Raw genomic sequence first — 20408 nt, 5'->3', positions numbered from 1 at the left:
TTTAGAAGAGATGATGGCGTTTTTATAGGAGATGATGGCGTTTTTAGAAGAGATGATGGCGTTTTTAGAAGAGATGATGGCATTTTTATAGGATATGATGGCGTTTTTAGAAGAGATGATGGCATTTTTATAGGAGATGATGGCGTTTTTATAGGACATGATGGCGTTTTTATAGGACATGATGGCGTTTTTATAGGACATGATGGCGTTGCGATGTTTGTTGGAGATGATGGTGTTTTTATAGGAGATGATGGCGTTTTTATTGGACATGATGGCGTTTTTATTGGACATGATGGCGTTTTTATAGGACATGATGGCGTTGCGATGTTTGTTGGAGATGATGGTGTTTTTATAGGAGATGATGGCGTTGCGATGTTTGTTGGAGATGATGGCGTTTTTATAGGACATGATGGCGTTTTTAGAAGAGATGATGGCGTTTTTAGAAGAGATGATGGCGTTTTTATAGGAGATGATGGCGTTTTTAGAAGAGATGATGGCGTTTTTAGAAGAGATGATGGCGTTTTTATCGGAGATGATGGCGTTTTTAGAAGAGATGATGGCGTTTTTATAGGAGATGATGGCATTTTTATAGGAGATGATGGCGTTTTTAGAAGAGATGATGGCATTTTTATAGGAGATGATGGCGTTTTTATAGGAGATGATGGCGTTTTTATCGGACATGATGGCATTTTTATAGGACATGATGGCGTTGCGATGTTTGTTGGAGATGATGGTGTTTTTATAGGAGATGATGGCGTTTTTATTGGACATGATGGCGTTTTTATAGGACATGATGGCGTTGCGATGTTTGTTGGAGATGATGGCGTTTTTATAGGAGATGATGGCGTTTTTAGAAGAGATGATGGCGTTTTTATAGGAGATGATGGCGTTTTTAGAAGAGATGATGGCATTTTTATAGGAGATGATGGCGTTTTTATAGGACATGATGGCGTTTTTATAGGACATGATGGCGTTGCGATGTTTGTTGGAGATGATGGTGTTTTTATAGGAGATGATGGCGTTTTTATTGGACATGATGGCGTTTTTATTGGACATGATGGCGTTTTTATAGGACATGATGGCGTTGCGATGTTTGTTGGAGATGATGGTGTTTTTATAGGAGATGATGGCGTTTTTATTGGACATGATGGCGTTTTTATAGGACATGATGGCGTTTTTATAGGACATGATGGCGTTGCGATGTTTGTTGGAGATGATGGCGTTTTTATAGGACATGATGGCGTTGCGATGTTTGTTGGAGATGATGGCGTTTTTATAGGACATGATGGCGTTGCGATGTTTGTTGGAGATGATGGCGTTTTTATAGGACATGATGGCGTTTTTATTGGACATGATGGCGTTTTTATAGGACATGATGGCGTTGCGATGTTTGTTGGAGATGATGGTGTTTTTATAGGAGATGATGGCGTTTTTATAGGAGATGATGGCGTTTTTAGAAGAGATGTTGGCGTTTTTATAGGAGATGATGGCGTTTTTATAGGAGATGATGGCGTTTTTATAGGAGATGATGGCGTTTTTAGAAGAGATGATGGCGTTTTTATAGGAGATGATGGCATTTTTATAGGAGATGATGGCGTTTTTAGAAGAGATGATGGCATTTTTATAGGAGATGATGGCGTTTTTATTGGACATGATGGCGTTTTTATAGGACATGATGGCGTTTTTATAGGACATGATGGCGTTGCGATGTTTGTTGGAGATGATGGTGTTTTTATAGGAGATGATGGCGTTTTTATTGGACATGATGGCGTTTTTATAGGACATGATGGCGTTGCGATGTTTGTTGGAGATGATGGCGTTTTTATAGGACATGATGGCGTTTTTAGAAGAGATGATGGCATTTTTAGAAGAGATGATGGCGTTTTTATAGGAGATGATGGCGTTTTTAGAAGAGATGATGGCGTTTTTAGAAGAGATGATGGCGTTTTTATAGGAGATGATGGCGTTTTTAGAAGAGATGATGGCGTTTTTATAGGAGATGATGGCGTTTTTAGAAGAGATGATGGCATTTTTATAGGAGATGATGGCGTTTTTATAGGAGATGATGGCGTTTTTATAGGACATGATGGCGTTTTTATAGGACATGATGGCGTTGCGATGTTTGTTGGAGATGATGGTGTTTTTATAGGAGATGATGGCATTTTTATTGGACATGATGGCGTTGCGATGTTTGTTGGAGATGATGGCGTTTTTATAGGACATGATGGCGTTGCGATGTTTGTTGGAGATGATGGCGTTTTTATAGGAGATGATGGCGTTTTTATTGGACATGATGGCGTTTTTATAGGACATGATGGCGTTGCGATGTTTGTTGGAGATGATGGTGTTTTTATAGGAGATGATGGCGTTTTTATAGGAGATGATGGCGTTTTTAGAAGAGATGTTGGCGTTTTTATAGGAGATGATGGCGTTTTTATAGGAGATGATGGCGTTTTTATAGGAGATGATGGCGTTTTTATAGGAGATGATGGCGTTTTTAGAAGAGATGATGGCGTTTTTATAGGAGATGATGGCATTTTTATAGGAGATGATGGCGTTTTTAGAAGAGATGATGGCATTTTTATAGGAGATGATGGCGTTTTTATAGGACATGATGGCGTTTTTATAGGACATGATGGCGTTTTTATAGGACATGATGGCGTTTTTATAGGACATGATGGCGTTGCGATGTTTGTTGGAGATGATGGTGTTTTTATAGGAGATGATGGCGTTTTTATTGGACATGATGGCGTTTTTATAGGACATGATGGCGTTGCGATGTTTGTTGGAGATGATGGCGTTTTTATAGGACATGATGGCGTTGCGATGTTTGTTGGAGATGATGGCGTTTTTATAGGACATGATGGCGTTTTTAGAAGAGATGATGGCGTTTTTAGAAGAGATGATGGCGTTTTTATAGGAGATGATGGCGTTTTTATAGGAGATGATGGCGTTTTTATAGGAGATGATGGCGTTTTTAGAAGAGATGATGGCGTTTTTAGAAGAGATGATGGCGTTTTTATAGGAGATGATGGCATTTTTATAGGAGATGATGGCGTTTTTAGAAGAGATGATGGCATTTTTATAGGAGATGATGGCGTTTTTATAGGACATGATGGCGTTTTTATAGGACATGATGGCGTTTTTATAGGACATGATGGCGTTGCGATGTTTGTTGGAGATGATGGTGTTTTTATAGGAGATGATGGCGTTTTTATAGGAGATGATGGCGTTTTTATTGGACATGATGGCGTTTTTATAGGACATGATGGCGTTGCGATGTTTGTTGGAGATGATGGTGTTTTTATAGGAGATGATGGCGTTTTTATTGGACATGATGGCGTTTTTATAGGACATGATGGCGTTGCGATGTTTGTTGGAGATGATGGCGTTTTTATAGGACATGATGGCGTTGCGATGTTTGTTGGAGATGATGGCGTTTTTATAGGACATGATGGCGTTGCGATGTTTGTTGGAGATGATGGCGTTTTTATAGGAGATGATGGCGTTTTTATTGGACATGATGGCGTTTTTATAGGACATGATGGCGTTGCGATGTTTGTTGGAGATGATGGTGTTTTTATAGGAGATGATGGCGTTTTTATAGGAGATGATGGCGTTTTTAGAAGAGATGTTGGCGTTTTTATAGGAGATGATGGCGTTTTTATAGGAGATGATGGCGTTTTTATAGGAGATGATGGCGTTTTTAGAAGAGATGATGGCGTTTTTATAGGAGATGATGGCATTTTTATAGGAGATGATGGCGTTTTTAGAAGAGATGATGGCATTTTTATAGGAGATGATGGCGTTTTTATAGGACATGATGGCGTTTTTATAGGACATGATGGCGTTTTTATAGGACATGATGGCGTTGCGATGTTTGTTGGAGATGATGGTGTTTTTATAGGAGATGATGGCGTTTTTATTGGACATGATGGCGTTTTTATAGGACATGATGGCGTTGCGATGTTTGTTGGAGATGATGGCGTTTTTATAGGAGATGATGGCGTTTTTAGAAGAGATGATGGCGTTTTTTAGAAGAGATGATGGCGTTTTTGTTGGAGATGATGGTGTTTTTATAGGAGATGATGGCGTTTTTATTGGACATGATGGCGTTTTTATTGGACATGATGGCGTTGCGATGTTTGTTGGAGATGATGGCGTTTTTATAGGAGATGATGGCGTTTTTATTGGACATGATGGCGTTTTTATAGGACATGATGGCGTTGCGATGTTTGTTGGAGATGATGGTGTTTTTATAGGAGATGATGGCGTTTTTATTGGACATGATGGCGTTTTTATAGGACATGATGGCGTTGCGATGTTTGTTGGAGATGATGGCGTTTTTATAGGAGATGATGGCGTTGCGATGTTTGTTGGAGATGATGGCGTTTTATAGGAGATGATGGCGTTTTTATAGGAGATGATGGCGTTTTTATAGGAGATGATGGCGTTTTTATAGGACATGATGGCGTTTTTATAGGAGATGATGACATTTTTATTGGAGATGATCGCGTTGCGATGTTTCTTGGAGATGATGGCGTTTTTATAGGAGATGATGGCGTTTTTATAGGAGATGATGGCGTTTTTATAGGAGATGATGGCGTTTTTATAGGAGATGATGGTGTCGCGATGTTTCTTGGAGATGATGGCGTTTTTATAGGAGATGATGGCGTTGCGATGTTTGTTGGAGATGATGGCGTTTTTATAGGAGATGATGGCGTTTTTATTGGACATGATGGCGTTTTTATAGGACATGATGGCATTGCGATGTTTGTTGGAGATGATGGCGTTTTTATAGGACATGATGGCGTTGCGATGTTTGTTGGAGATGATGGCGTTTTTATAGGACATGATGGCGTTTTTAGAAGAGATGATGGCGTTTTTAGAAGAGATGATGGCGTTTTTATAGGAGATGATGGCGTTTTTAGAAGAGATGATGGCGTTTTTAGAAGAGATGATGGCGTTTTTATCGGAGATGATGGCGTTTTTAGAAGAGATGATGGCGTTTTTATAGGAGATGATGGCATTTTTATCGGAGATGATGGCGTTTTTAGAAGAGATGATGGCATTTTTATAGGAGATGATGGCGTTTTTATACTAGATGATGGCGTTTTTATAGGACATGATGGCGTTTTTATCGGACATGATGGCGTTGCGATGTTTGTTGGAGATGATGGTGTTTTTATAGGAGATGATGGCGTTTTTATAGGAGATGATGGCGTTTTTATTGGACATGATGGCGTTTTTATAGGACATGATGGCGTTGCGATGTTTGTTGGAGATGATGGTGTTTTTATAGGAGATGATGGCGTTTTTATAGGAGATGATGGCGTTTTTAGAAGAGATGGTGGCGTTTTTATAGGACATGATGGCGTTGCGATGTTTGTTGGAGATGATGGCGTTTTTATAGGACATGATGGCGTTGCGATGTTTGTTGGAGATGATGGCGTTTTTATAGGAGATGATGGCGTTTTTATTGGACATGATGGCGTTTTTATAGGACATGATGGCGTTGCGATGTTTGTTGGAGATGATGGTGTTTTTATAGGAGATGATGGCGTTTTTATAGGAGATGATGGCGTTTTTAGAAGAGATGTTGGCGTTTTTATAGGAGATGATGGCGTTTTTATAGGAGATGATGGCGTTTTTATAGGAGATGATGGCGTTTTTAGAAGAGATGATGGCATTTTTATAGGCGATGATGGCGTTTTTATAGGAGATGATGGCGTTTTTAGAAGAGATGATGGCATTTTTATAGGAGATGATGGCGTTTTTATTGGACATGATGGCGTTTTTATAGGACATGATGGCGTTTTTATAGGACATGATGGCGTTGCGATGTTTGTTGGAGATGATGGTGTTTTTATAGGAGATGATGGCGTTTTTATTGGACATGATGGCGTTTTTATAGGACATGATGGCGTTGCGATGTTTGTTGGAGATGATGGCGTTTTTATAGGACATGATGGCGTTTTTAGAAGAGATGATGGCATTTTTAGAAGAGATGATGGCGTTTTTATAGGAGATGATGGCGTTTTTAGAAGAGATGATGGCGTTTTTAGAAGAGATGATGGCGTTTTTATAGGAGATGATGGCGTTTTTAGAAGAGATGATGGCGTTTTTATAGGAGATGATGGCGTTTTTAGAAGAGATGATGGCATTTTTATAGGAGATGATGGCGTTTTTATAGGAGATGATGGCGTTTTTATAGGACATGATGGCGTTTTTATAGGACATGATGGCGTTGCGATGTTTGTTGGAGATGATGGTGTTTTTATAGGAGATGATGGCGTTTTTATTGGACATGATGGCGTTGCGATGTTTGTTGGAGATGATGGCGTTTTTATAGGACATGATGGCGTTGCGATGGTTGTTGGAGATGATGGCGTTTTTATAGGAGATGATGGCGTTTTTATTGGACATGATGGCGTTTTTATAGGACATGATGGCGTTGCGATGTTTGTTGGAGATGATGGTGTTTTTATAGGAGATGATGGCGTTTTTATAGGAGATGATGGCGTTTTTAGAAGAGATGTTGGCGTTTTTATAGGAGATGATGGCGTTTTTATAGGAGATGATGGCGTTTTTATAGGAGATGATGGCGTTTTTATAGGAGATGATGGCGTTTTTAGAAGAGATGATGGCGTTTTTATAGGAGATGATGGCATTTTTATAGGAGATGATGGCGTTTTTAGAAGAGATGATGGCATTTTTATAGGAGATGATGGCGTTTTTATAGGACATGATGGCGTTTTTATAGGACATGATGGCGTTTTTATAGGACATGATGGCGTTTTTATAGGACATGATGGCGTTGCGATGTTTGTTGGAGATGATGGTGTTTTTATAGGAGATGATGGCGTTTTTATTGGACATGATGGCGTTTTTATAGGACATGATGGCGTTGCGATGTTTGTTGGAGATGATGGCGTTTTTATAGGACATGATGGCGTTGCGATGTTTGTTGGAGATGATGGCGTTTTTATAGGACATGATGGCGTTTTTAGAAGAGATGATGGCGTTTTTAGAAGAGATGATGGCGTTTTTATAGGAGATGATGGCGTTTTTAGAAGAGATGATGGCGTTTTTAGAAGAGATGATGGCGTTTTTAGAAGAGATGATGGCGTTTTTAGAAGAGATGATGGCGTTTTTATAGGAGATGATGGCATTTTTATCGGAGATGATGGCGTTTTTAGAAGAGATGATGGCATTTTTATAGGAGATGATGGCGTTTTTATAGGAGATGATGGCGTTTTTATAGGACATGATGGCGTTTTTATAGGACATGATTGCGTTGCGATGTTTGTTGGAGATGATGGTGTTTTTATCGGAGATGATGGCGTTTTTATAGGAGATGATGGCGTTTTTATTGGACATGATGGCGTTTTTATAGGACATGATGGCGTTGCGATGTTTGTTGGAGATGATGGTGTTTTTATAGGAGATGATGGCGTTTTTATTGGACATGATGGCATTTTTATTGGACATGATGGCGTTGCGATGTTTGTTGGAGATGATGGCGTTTTTATAGGACATGATGGCGTTGCGATGTTTGTTGGAGATGATGGCGTTTTTATAGGAGATGATGGCGTTTTTATTGGACATGATGGCGTTTTTATAGGACATGATGGCGTTGCGATGTTTGTTGGAGATGATGGTGTTTTTATAGGAGATGATGGCGTTTTTATAGGAGATGATGGCGTTTTTAGAAGAGATGTTGGCGTTTTTATAGGAGATGATGGCGTTTTTATAGGAGATGATGGCGTTTTTATAGGAGATGATGGCGTTTTTAGAAGAGATGATGGCGTTTTTATAGGAGATGATGGCATTTTTATAGGAGATGATGGCGTTTTTAGAAGAGATGATGGCATTTTTATAGGAGATGATGGCGTTTTTATAGGACATGATGGCGTTTTTATAGGACATGATGGCGTTTTTATAGGACATGATGGCGTTGCGATGTTTGTTGGAGATGATGGTGTTTTTATAGGAGATGATGGCGTTTTTATTGGACATGATGGCGTTTTTATAGGACATGATGGCGTTGCGATGTTTGTTGGAGATGATGGCGTTTTTATAGGAGATGATGGCGTTTTTAGAAGAGATGATGGCGTTTTTATAGGAGATGATGGCGTTTTTAGAAGAGATGATGGCATTTTTATAGGAGATGATGGCGTTTTTATAGGAGATGATGGCGTTTTTAGAAGAGATGATGGCATTTTTATAGGAGATGATGGCGTTTTTATAGGAGATGATGGCGTTTTTATTGGACATGATGGCGTTTTTATAGGACATGATGGCGTTGCGATGTTTGTTGGAGATGATGGTGTTTTTATAGGAGATGATGGCGTTTTTATTGGACATGATGGCGTTTTTATAGGACATGATGGCGTTGCGATGTTTGTTGGAGATGATGGCGTTTTTATAGGAGATGATGGCGTTTTATAGGAGATGATGGCGTTTTTGATGTTGCGATTTTTATAGGAGATGATGGCGTTTTATAGGAGATGATGGCGTTTTTATAGGAGATGATGGCGTTTTTATAGGAGATGATGGCGTTTTTATAGGACATGATGGAGTTTTTATAGGAGATGATGACATTTTTATAGGAGATGATCGCGTTGCGATGTTTCTTGGAGATGATGGCGTTTTTATAGGAGATGATGGCGTTTTTATAGGAGATGATGGTGTCGCGATGTTTCTTGGAGATGATGGCGTTTTTATAGGAGATGATGGCGTTGCGATGTTTGTTGGAGATGATGGCGTTTTTATAGGAGATGATGGCGTTTTTATTGGACATGATGGCGTTTTTATAGGACATGATGGCATTGCGATGTTTGTTGGAGATGATGGCGTTTTTATAGGACATGATGGCGTTGCGATGTTTGTTGGAGATGATGGCGTTTTTATAGGACATGATGGCGTTTTTAGAAGAGATGATGGCGTTTTTAGAAGAGATGATGGCGTTTTTATAGGAGATGATGGCGTTTTTAGAAGAGATGATGGCGTTTTTAGAAGAGATGATGGCGTTTTTATCGGAGATGATGGCGTTTTTAGAAGAGATGATGGCGTTTTTATAGGAGATGATGGCATTTTTATCGGAGATGATGGCGTTTTTAGAAGAGATGATGGCATTTTTATAGGAGATGATGGCGTTTTTATACTAGATGATGGCGTTTTTATAGGACATGATGGCGTTTTTATAGGACATGATGGCGTTGCGATGTTTGTTGGAGATGATGGTGTTTTTATAGGAGATGATGGCGTTTTTATAGGAGATGATGGCGTTTTTATTGGACATGATGGCGTTTTTATAGGACATGATGGCGTTGCGATGTTTGTTGGAGATGATGGTGTTTTTATAGGAGATGATGGCGTTTTTATTGGACATGATGGCATTTTTATTGGACATGATGGCGTTGCGATGTTTGTTGGAGATGATGGCGTTTTTATAGGACATGATGGCGTTGCGATGTTTGTTGGAGATGATGGCGTTTTTATAGGAGATGATGGCGTTTTTATTGGACATGATGGCGTTTTTATAGGACATGATGGCGTTGCGATGTTTGTTGGAGATGATGGTGTTTTTATAGGAGATGATGGCGTTTTTATAGGAGATGATGGCGTTTTTAGAAGAGATGTTGGCGTTTTTATAGGAGATGATGGCGTTTTTATAGGAGATGATGGCGTTTTTATAGGAGATGATGGCGTTTTTATAGGAGATGATGGCGTTTTTATAGGAGATGATGGCGTTTTTATAGGAGATGATGGCATTTTTATAGGAGATGATGGCGTTTTTAGAAGAGATGATGGCATTTTTATAGGAGATGATGGCGTTTTTATAGGACATGATGGCGTTTTTATAGGACATGATGGCGTTGCGATGTTTGTTGGAGATGATGGTGTTTTTATAGGACATGATGGCGTTGCGATGTTTGTTGGAGATGATGGTGTTTTTATAGGAGATGATGGCGTTTTTATTGGACATGATGGCGTTTTTATAGGACATGATGGCGTTGCGATGTTTGTTGGAGATGATGGCGTTTTTATAGGAGATGATGGCGTTTTTATAGGAGATGATGGCGTTTTATAGGAGATGATGGCGTTTTTATGGAGATGATGGCGTTTTTATAGGAGATGATGGCGTTTTTAGAAGAGATGATGGCGTTTTTATAGGAGATGATGGCGTTTTTATAGGACATGATGGCGTTTTTATTGGACATGATGGCGTTTTTATAGGACATGATGGCGTTGCGATGTTTGTTGGAGATGATGGTGTTTTTATAGGAGATGATGGCGTTTTTATTGGACATGATGGCGTTTTTATAGGACATGATGGCGTTGCGATGTTTGTTGGAGATGATGGCGTTTTTATAGGAGATGATGGCGTTTTTAGAAGAGATGATGGCGTTTTTAGAAGAGATGATGGCGTTTTTATAGGAGATGATGGCGTTTTATAGGAGATGATGGCGTTTTTATAGGAGATGATGGCGTTTTTATAGGACATGATGGCGTTTTTATAGGACATGATGGCGTTTTTATAGGAGATGATGGCATTTTTATAGGAGATGATCGCGTTGCGATGTTTCTTGGAGATGATGGCGTTTTTATCGGAGATGATGGTGTCGCGATGTTTCTTGGAGATGATGGCGTTTTTATAGGAGATGATGGCGTTGCGATGTTTGTTGGAGATGATGGCGTTTTTATAGGAGATGATGGCATTGCGATGTTTGTCGGAGATGTTGTGTTTTAAAATAAAAGATAGAGAAAGAAAAATGGCTACCTCAAAGTTTCACAGGTGGGCACACGAACAACCCCCTTTACACATCGGTGGGGATTCTAACCTGAAACACGTACTTATCGAAATAACTGATCTCCTGGGAACCTGAACGATGTCTTGTGAATTTCCACAACCGCAACAATATCAAACCTTGAAAAGGCACATCCTCAGGTCCCCAGCAATATACCTGGCAAGTTTCAATGAGATTGGACCAGTGGTTGTCGAGAAACAGCGGACACACACACACACACACACACACACAAACACACACACACACACACACACATACACATACACATACACACACACACACACACACGTTGCTGGAATTATAGATAATTTATAAATTTAATTTTGTATACTTAAATTTTGAAATCACAGCATATCAATTGTAATTTATATTTGAAGTGCCTACAATTCAGAAACAACTTTAGTGTTGTTGATGTTGTTGGCGGTGGTGGTGGTTATCTGAACGGAACTAGAAAATAAAGAAGGCACTTCTGGCATGGCCCAGATGGCTGACAAGCTGGAGTCTTGCTTATGTTACATGGTGTCAGAAGTGGGATATCCTCCTCCCTTCTGTACTGAATGTTGAGGTCATACCATTGCAATCGTAGTGGCATGTTCTGCAGTCTCATCGGAGCATACAGCAACGACTTCTTGGCGATCATTTCCAGAGGCTTATAGTCATTGTAGACGGTGACTGGTTTCCCAAATATATAACAATGAAAATAATGAAACTAATAACGAAATATAATAAATAAACAAAGTAAAGGGAGTAGTACTCGCTTCGCGACGACAACCAGCTTCCCTCTTGCCACGTATTAAAACCCGACTGGGGGAGATGGAATCCGATGAATGCATTGCCAAAGTTAATGAACCAACTGAATGTGTCAGTTCAATGGTCGTATCTCTCAGAAATGACCAACTGAGAATCTGTCTTGATCCATCTGATCTGAACAAAGTCATCAAGAGGGAGCACCATCCCATGCGCACAGTTGAGGAGGTCGTTGCAAGTATACCTGATGCCAAGGTGTTCTCAGTGCTTGACGCGAAGTCAGGGTTCCTACAAATCAAAATGGATGAGGAATCATCCTATTTGGCGTGTTTCAATACACCATCCGGTTGGTCCAGGTGGCTTCGGCTTCCTTTTTGACTGAAAAGTGCACCTTAAAATTTTCAGAGGATTATGGACCAGGTGATTGAAGGCAGAGATGGAGCATTCAAGATCATGGATGACGTTCTTGTAGCTGGTCCAAATGTTGAGTTGCATGATCGAATTCTGAAAAAGGTTATTGAGAGAGCAACAAATTACAATCTGAAGGTGAATCTGCAGAAGTGCAAAATCCACCAGTCACAGGTGCAGTACATAGGACACATAGTGTCTGTTAATGGATTATCGCCTGATCCGGGCCAAAGTTGAGGCAGTTCATCGTATGCCGATTCTGACTGATAAGGAAGCTGTGAGGTGCTTCATTAGATTTATCACGTATCTGTCAAAGTTCATTTCTCAGTTGAGTGACGAGTTAGCTCCACTCTGAGAGCTGCTGAAATCAGATGCTGAATATCAATTGCAATCAGATCAAGCCAGAGCATTTGAGAGACTGAAGGAACTTTGCTGTTCTCCGCCTGTTCTTGCGTACTTTGATGTTAACAAACCAGTCGAGATTCACTGTGATGGTAGCCGAAGTGGACTTGGTGCAGTTCTCTTACAGGACAACCGACCCATCACGTGCAGTTCCGGGACCCTTACAGAGACCGAGACACGGCATGTACATATACAGTAGAGAAGGAGGTACTATCCATCGTCCATGCCTGCAAGAAGTTTCATTGTTATATATTTGGGAAGCCAGTCACCGTCCACAATGACTATAAGCCTCTGGAAATGATCGCCAAGAAGCCGTTGCTGTCCACTCCGATGAGAATGCAGAGCATGCTACGACGATTGCAATGGCATGACCTCAACATTCGGTCCAGAAGAGGGGAGGATGTGCAGCTTCCAGACACCTTTCTCGAGCATACCTGCCAGATACTCATTCAGAACTGGACAACTTGGAGCATATTTCAATGCCGGACTTTCTATCCATCTCTGACAAGAGGTATGTGGATCTTCAAAAAGCTACTCAGTAGAACTCCATCATTTACAGTCCATGATTGTTGACGGATGGCCAGAGGCCAGGTGAGATGTATCATGGAAACTACCAGTGAGGCCCATGATGGCTCAAGCTGTTCGTCAGACATGAAGCCTCCAGCTGGTGACACTGCACATACTGTAGATCTGGGTGAGCCAGACAACAGTCACCCCGTCAGTGTCAACAGCTCGCCCAGTTACCCCATGCGTAACTCGAACTCGAAGTGGTCGTATCAGTCGTCGACCAAACGGACTTGACTTGCGATGAACTGTAAATGTTACCCTCGTTAAGTTTGGATGTTTCCTCGTACTGAATTGGATTTGATTTGTTACAAGATAATGTGGATCGAAGTGTTTGATCTGTTGTTTCATTTTGTGACCGAGTTGGACTTTGCAAGCGATCAAGGCTTCCATTTTGTTTATGATCTCTGCTTCCATTTCTCTTCCTGCATTGGTTTGAGTTCTGTACTATTTGCTCATGTAATAATAACTTGTTCAATGCTCTTGTCCATCTTGAAGGGGAAGATGTAACATATGTTTGAAGTTCCTGAAATTGAGAAACGACTTTTGTGTTGTTGTTGTTGTTGTTGGTTACCTGAACGGAACTAGGAAAATAAAGAAGGCACTTCCGGCATGATCCAGATGGCTAACAAGCCGGAGTCTTGCTTATGTTACATCAATTATCAAAATTATCACGGAACAATCTTCCCGCCAAAAGCTGATAACACCTCCTCTTCTCCCTCTTGTTAAAGGAGAGTCACCGTTCAACTTCGATCTATTTTTTGCTCACCTGGAACGCAGTTTCGAGGAGCTCATCAGATGGCACGTCGTCCGTCCATCCACAAATACTTGCAACTTCTTCTCTGAAACTACACATCAAATTTCTATGAAACTTTACCACAACGTTCATCACCCTGGATGTACCAAAGTTTGTTCATAGCATTTAAACAAGCTCAAATGAGCTGAGATCCTCGTCCTCTTAATGATGACGTCATAAAACGAATATGACGTCATTGTGATGTATCAGGTTTGCGATAAATTATCTGTGCTAATGCTCGGCTCGATTCCCGCAAACAAAATTCAAACAGCTTGCCTAGTTTCGGAGATAATGGTATAGGCGATTTCCATTAGCGGCGATATTATGACGTCAACTTTTTTTCTCAGAAGAATTTCCAAAATCGGAGATGGTTCCTGCCTGCGCGTGGGCTTTCTGCATATACATAGCAAGTTTCACGAAGATCCGATGAAAACTCTGGGTTATGAAACAAAAAATAGGAATGACGTCATAAAAGTTGATATGACTCATAGTGATGTATCATATGTGCGGTAATTCATCTCTGATAATGCCCTGTTCGATTCCTGCAAACAGAATTCAAAAAGCTTGCCTAGTTTCGGAGATAATTTTTTAGGCGATTTCCATTAGCGGTGATATTTTGACGTCATAACTTTTTTTCCAGATGGAATTTTCAAAATCGGAGATGGTTACTGTCTGCGCAGGGTATTTTTACATATATACGCCAAGTTTCAGGAAGTTTCGATGAAAACTTTAGGCTGTGAAACAAAAAAGTCCACAAGAACAACAACGTGAGTAAGACTTCGAGATCCTCCATGAGGATCTAAAAATTGGGCCATAAGGGGGTCTACTGGGGTTTCCCCCCCCCCCACCCAGAAAAAAGTATTTGCTTTCTTTTTAGAAACTACACCACAACCTTTATCACCTGTGATGTCCCAAAGTTTATTCATGAAATTATAAAAAAAAAATCTGGGTCGAAGACGGTGGAATACAAGCAGTCAGAACATCTCGGTTGCCCCCCAAAATATGTATTTGCTTTCTTCTCCAAACCCACAAACACAATTTAGATGAAACTTGACCACAACCTTTATCACCCGTGATGTACCAAGGTTTGTTCATGGCATAAAAAAAAATCCATCGGTATTTACTTTCTTCTCCATTATACATTGTGGGTCATCCGTGCCTACCAGTGGTTCCCAGGTTATCTTATCCAGCCGCTACCAGGTGAGCTCCCAGGGGTATTGCCCCTATGTTTAGTATCTTATAAGTTACGAGTTATCATATAACTTGTAAATATTAATGTTAAATATGCATGGTGTTGGCTGAATGGTTAGTGTGGTGGGCTTGGGATTGTAGGATTATGGGATCCTGAGTTCAAATCCTCCATTGCTATTGAATTAATACCAGGTGGGGTTGACTCTGCTTGTCATCCTGCTGAGGTTGGCAAAATGAGTGCCAGCTTGCTGGTGTCCTGTGTCGGAGTGGTGACCTCTCCAAGATTGTGCCCAATAGCCAAGGAGACTGTAGGCAACATCAACACTCTGCACAGATGATGGTCCCAATGGATGGATGGATCAAGACAGTGAGGTCTCATGGGGGTGCACTTCCCATCCAGATGTGTCCCTATAAAGCGGTTATAAGGGGAGTTTTGCTAGAAATATTGGTATTTCATTCAAAAATAATCTTCTCAGAAATCCACAACTGGATCTCCAGACCAAACTAGCCCTGCAGCATCATTACCATGCCCTAACCATAAGTTGTGCTCCCTGTGGCCGTATCTCCCCTGGAAAGGGGGCCACAGCCTCCATCCCCCAATTCCTAATTTTCACGAAAACATATTTTCCTTACAAACTACATGATTGAAATGGACAAATTTAGTATGATACATCAGGACAGCAAGGTCTCATTGGGTTGTGCTCCCCATTTGGATCTGCCCCTTACAAGAGTCTGAAGAGGATTTCACCACAAATTCATGTAATTAATTTTTTTTTGGGGGGGGGGGTGGAAATCACTTAAAACATGGAGAAATGCAGAAAAAAAAATTCAAATATTTTTTCAAAATGGCAGCCATAGCGGCCATATTGGATTTTGGACATCATAAAAAAATCTAATGGCATGATCCTTGGACCATACCTAACCCCCCCCCCCCCCACCAAGTTTCGTCGAAATCCGTCAAGGAGTTTTTCCGTAATACTGTTCACAAACAAACAAACAAACAAACAAACAGAAAGGGGTGAAAACAGTAACCTCCAATCTTCGATGGCGGAGGTTAATTATCTGATGGGAAGACTTTCTGTCTGATCCTTCTGTTGGGGAAATTACCGTCAGTCCCCCACGGGGCTATATTTTAATTGTAACGTCAATTTTCAGCTTTATGTCACCATTGTTATGTATACCTTGCAAGTTGTAAAAGTCAGAAATAACAAAAATAATCCCATGATGTCTATCAATTTTATCCACTGGAAATTTTACAAATCATACCCTGGACATAAAGATGGTCAACATGGTCCTGAAAGTGGTTATTCTCCATATTACCCCAACAAAGGGGAGTTTTATGACCACCTTATTTTTTTTTTCCTTTCCTTTTCTCCGTATGTTTCATACAATTCCCACCCCTCCCCCCCCCTTTGCTTTCCACTTACTCCTTTCTCTTCAACCTTCCTTTTGATTGTCTTCCCCTTCTGCCCCATCCTTCTTTTTATCAATTATAACCAGCGATTCACATAACTGGTACACAGGTACTCGTGCGTGGTTAAAAAAACAACTCACTAACTAGATGCGTACTTCAAAGATGCAAAAAAAGCTCAAAACATATCCGACCACAACAGAGAACAGACTACCATAACAGAGGCTTTTGATTGAAGGTTTCCTCAGTTCGTGAGGGTAAGATTCTGATAAACTATGCTGCGATTTAAAAATTTACATGAACAAAATTAACTTTATAAATCAAAACATTATCCATCCATAAGGACCAAACTCTGGGTAGAGCGTTGGTGCTGCCTAAACATTCTCCTTGGCTAATGGGCATAATCCTGGATGGGTCGCCACTCCGACACAGGATACCAGCAAGCTGGCACTCATTTTGCCGACCTCGGAAGGATGACAGGCAGAGTCAACCGCACCTGGTGTGAATTCAACAGCTGAGTGGGATTCAAACTCAGGATCTTCAGAACCCAAGCCCACCACTCTAACCATTAAGCCAACACAAGGCACTGTCATGATGCATCGTACCAAATTTGGTCCATATCCGTCACGTGGTTTTTGACACGTTTCAGTCAAATTTCAGAAAGGAACAAAAAACGTAGATTTCGGGAAGAACCAGGACAGATAGATTTCAGCAGGTACTCCCCTGGCTCAAACACAGCAACATGTATAGGTATTTGGCACAGCTTTGGACACTCATCCCTTCCTTACATTCCACTATTCCCAAACCTCTTATCTATTGGCTGTTGTTTTTTCGTATGCAGCACCTTTGTAAACAAATCTATTACACTGGTCAACAACAAATTTGTTGTCTGCATTTTCTAAGCTGATTTAGGACGAATCTGATGCGCTGAATCCAAAACTCACATTAGTTTTGTTCAATCAGGTCAAGTTTTTGAGATATGGCCACATGTCGTTTTTTACATTTTTGTTCACATGTACGCATGTGTGGAGCATTTTAGAAGAAGTTGGTGGGGGTAAAATGTCATGTCAAATAATTGTTTTGATTGGAAATAATTATTTTAATGACAAGAAGTATTCAGGTACGATAGTTCTGGGTGATTATGTCGAAAAGGGATCAGTTTGAAGTCATTAAACCTCAAAATCTTCCAAAAATTGGTGAGGCAAAGCATAAAGTTTGTGGATCAAAACTAAAGTTAATGGGGCAGATTTTGTAATAATGTGATACAAAAAAGTTGTATTTCTTGAAATAACGAACTCTGAAGAATGTACAATACCTACATGCGCCAATTTATGACATGCGCTTCTGCTCAAGCTTGGAGTGCCACAGTACGAACCCAAAGATTGGAGACTGTTCATTGACAGCAGCAAGCGATCACTGAAATGTGTTCTGCTACACAACGGCAACCAGTTTGCCTCTGTACCCATCGCTCACTCGACTACACTGAAGGAGAAGTATGAAGCGGTGAAGTACGTGCTGGAGAAAATTGGTTATGATCAGCATAAGTGGTTTATTTGTGTTGACCTGAAGATGGTGAACTTTTTGTTGGGACAACAGTCTGGCTTCACCAAGTACCCATGTTTTCTGTGCATGTGGGATAGTAGGGACCGTGCTCAGCATTACACGAAGAAGGACTGGCCTGTGCGGGAGGAATTGGTGCCATGCAAAGAAAGGAACGTCATCAACGACCCTCTGGTGGACAGAGACAGAATACTCTTCCCACCGCTGCACATCAAGCTCGGCTTTATCAAGCAGTTCACCAAGGCTCTGGACAAAGATGGTGACTGCTTCACTTACTTGTGCCAGGCTTTTCCAGGATTGACCATGGAGAAGTTGAAAGTTGGCATCTTTGATGGTTCTCAGATCCGTCAGCTCATCAGAGATCCAGAGTTCAAAAACTCAATGAACGAAGTGGAACTGGAAGTGTGGAAGACATTTGTTTTGGTAGTGAAGAACTTTCTTGGCAACAATAAGGCCAGAAACTACGCAGAACTTGTCAACAACATGCTGACTGCTGTCAGAAACCTGGGCTGCAACATGAGCATCAAGATGCACTACCTATTTTCACATATGAACCGGTTTCCTGAGAACCTGGGTTCAATGAGTGACGAGCAGGGGGAGAGATTCCATCAGGACATGAAGGAGATGGAGACCAGGTATCAGGGTCGCTGGGACGCAGTCATGATGGCTGACTACTGTTGGAATCTGAAGAGAGACCTCCCTGCCGCTGAACATTCCAGGAGTTCGAAGAAACGGAAGTTCAAGCCCTGAAGTTTGAACAGTGGTGATGCAACATGCAATTTACTTGTACTTACCTTTATCAATGCCCACCATTCAGATGACAGTAATCGATGTTTCTATCATGTAATCAATAAATGTTGTTGGCAAAACATTTTTTTTTCTTAAAAACATGTTTAGGATGATATGTGTTGACAAAAATCAGCTGATAATGCCACAAAAATGTAATTGATTTTGTCACAAGATCTGATTTTTTCAAATCAACTTAGCACAAAAACCTGACCTGATGGAGAGAAACGGATGCCATTTCCTGATTCAGCAGTGCCAGAATACCCTAATTCACTTGTAGAAATCTAGACAACATTCAGAAAGTAAAAAATTGTTGACCAGTGTTATTTATACTTGACAAAAGTTATGGAAACATTGATGAATCACCCTGCCTGTGAAACACCAGGATGACAGCTTATAGCTGGGTCAGGATTCGAACCCAGACAAGACAGCTTTCAAGTGAGTGTGCGTACCTCTCTGCCATCCTGCCAGACCTGGCCCTCACATCATCATTTCGTATGCGGCCAAAGGCTGCTGTTTGCATCATTTCTGGAAATGTGGCTGTGCCGCTGATGCAGTGCCCCCTGTTTCCACGAAGCTGGTTCTTTTTTTTTTGTATACCTTGTCGAGGCTCGTGTGAGAGCAAACAAACACACAACGCACAGCAGGGGGGGCATGAGACAAGAGGGGTGGGAGTGGGACGGACAAAACAGTGGGGAACAGACACATTAAGAGATCTGTGGAAGGGAGAGGGATGGGACGGGGTATACAAGATGGACATTACAGGGACTTTCAGGAAGGAAAGCAGGGAATTTGAAGGAGGTGGGCTTGGGTGGATTATCGGGGGTAGAAAAGATCGAGGATTTGGATGGGCGATGATAAGAGGTGGTGGTGAACAGCTGTTTTGAAGGCCTGGAGGGTAGAAAAGAATCGGAATGAATAGAGTGAGGGAGTTTCTTCCAAAGGTGGGAAAAAAGAGGAATGAAAGAGTGAAGGTGAGCAGTGATTCGTGATTTTGGTAGTTTTACCAGAAGGGGGTTGTTGGCGGACCTTGAGCGCCCTGCAAAAATGTGGTGGGGACAAATCGTAGAGAGAGCAAGGGGGGGGGCGAGGCTGGAGAGGAGACGGTACAAGACAGAAAGACCACCGACCAACCTGCGGTGAGAGAGTGAGAGGCCCAAAGACCCAGCCTCATTGCAGGAGAGGCCAATGATCCGAAATGCCTTGGTTTCCACAGCGTGAAGCCGAGAAAGGTGGGAGGCAGAAGCACCAGCCCAGAGGGGAGAGCAGTACTCCATCAGGCTGTGGACGAAATTTTGACGAAGGATGACAGGCTGAGTCAAACCCACCTGGTGTTAACATCATGACAGGGGGCTCAAAATCAAGACCCTAAGATCTTAAGCTAGCTCCCTTTAGCATTAAGCCAACACCAGGCTTAAGCCCTTAAGTAATAAATAGTATGACATGTATGCGATAGCTATGAGAGGAAAGCTAAATATTTCATTCTTTTCGTGTTGTACAGTATGTTACTCACATTAATCAGAATAGAGTGGGCCCAAGTTTGATTCTGAACAGGATACAATCTGAAGTGGTTGCTTTCAGGCACAATCTCAGCAAAGGGGATTTATTTTTACAATTTTAGCAGAAGGATTTGGGCAGCACCACCTTTCAATATGAACATTTTGAAATCGAGCTGCACTGAGAACAGAGTCATTCAGTGCGTACTGTGTAGACAGAAACCACAATGATA

The sequence above is a fragment of the Eptatretus burgeri genome, chromosome 8 (genome assembly GCF_056783735.1).
Source record: "Eptatretus burgeri isolate ZD-2024b chromosome 8, Ebu_testis_v1, whole genome shotgun sequence".
Taxonomy (NCBI): Eukaryota; Metazoa; Chordata; class Myxini; order Myxiniformes; family Myxinidae; genus Eptatretus; species Eptatretus burgeri.
Note: the sequence above shows the minus strand (reverse complement) of the source record.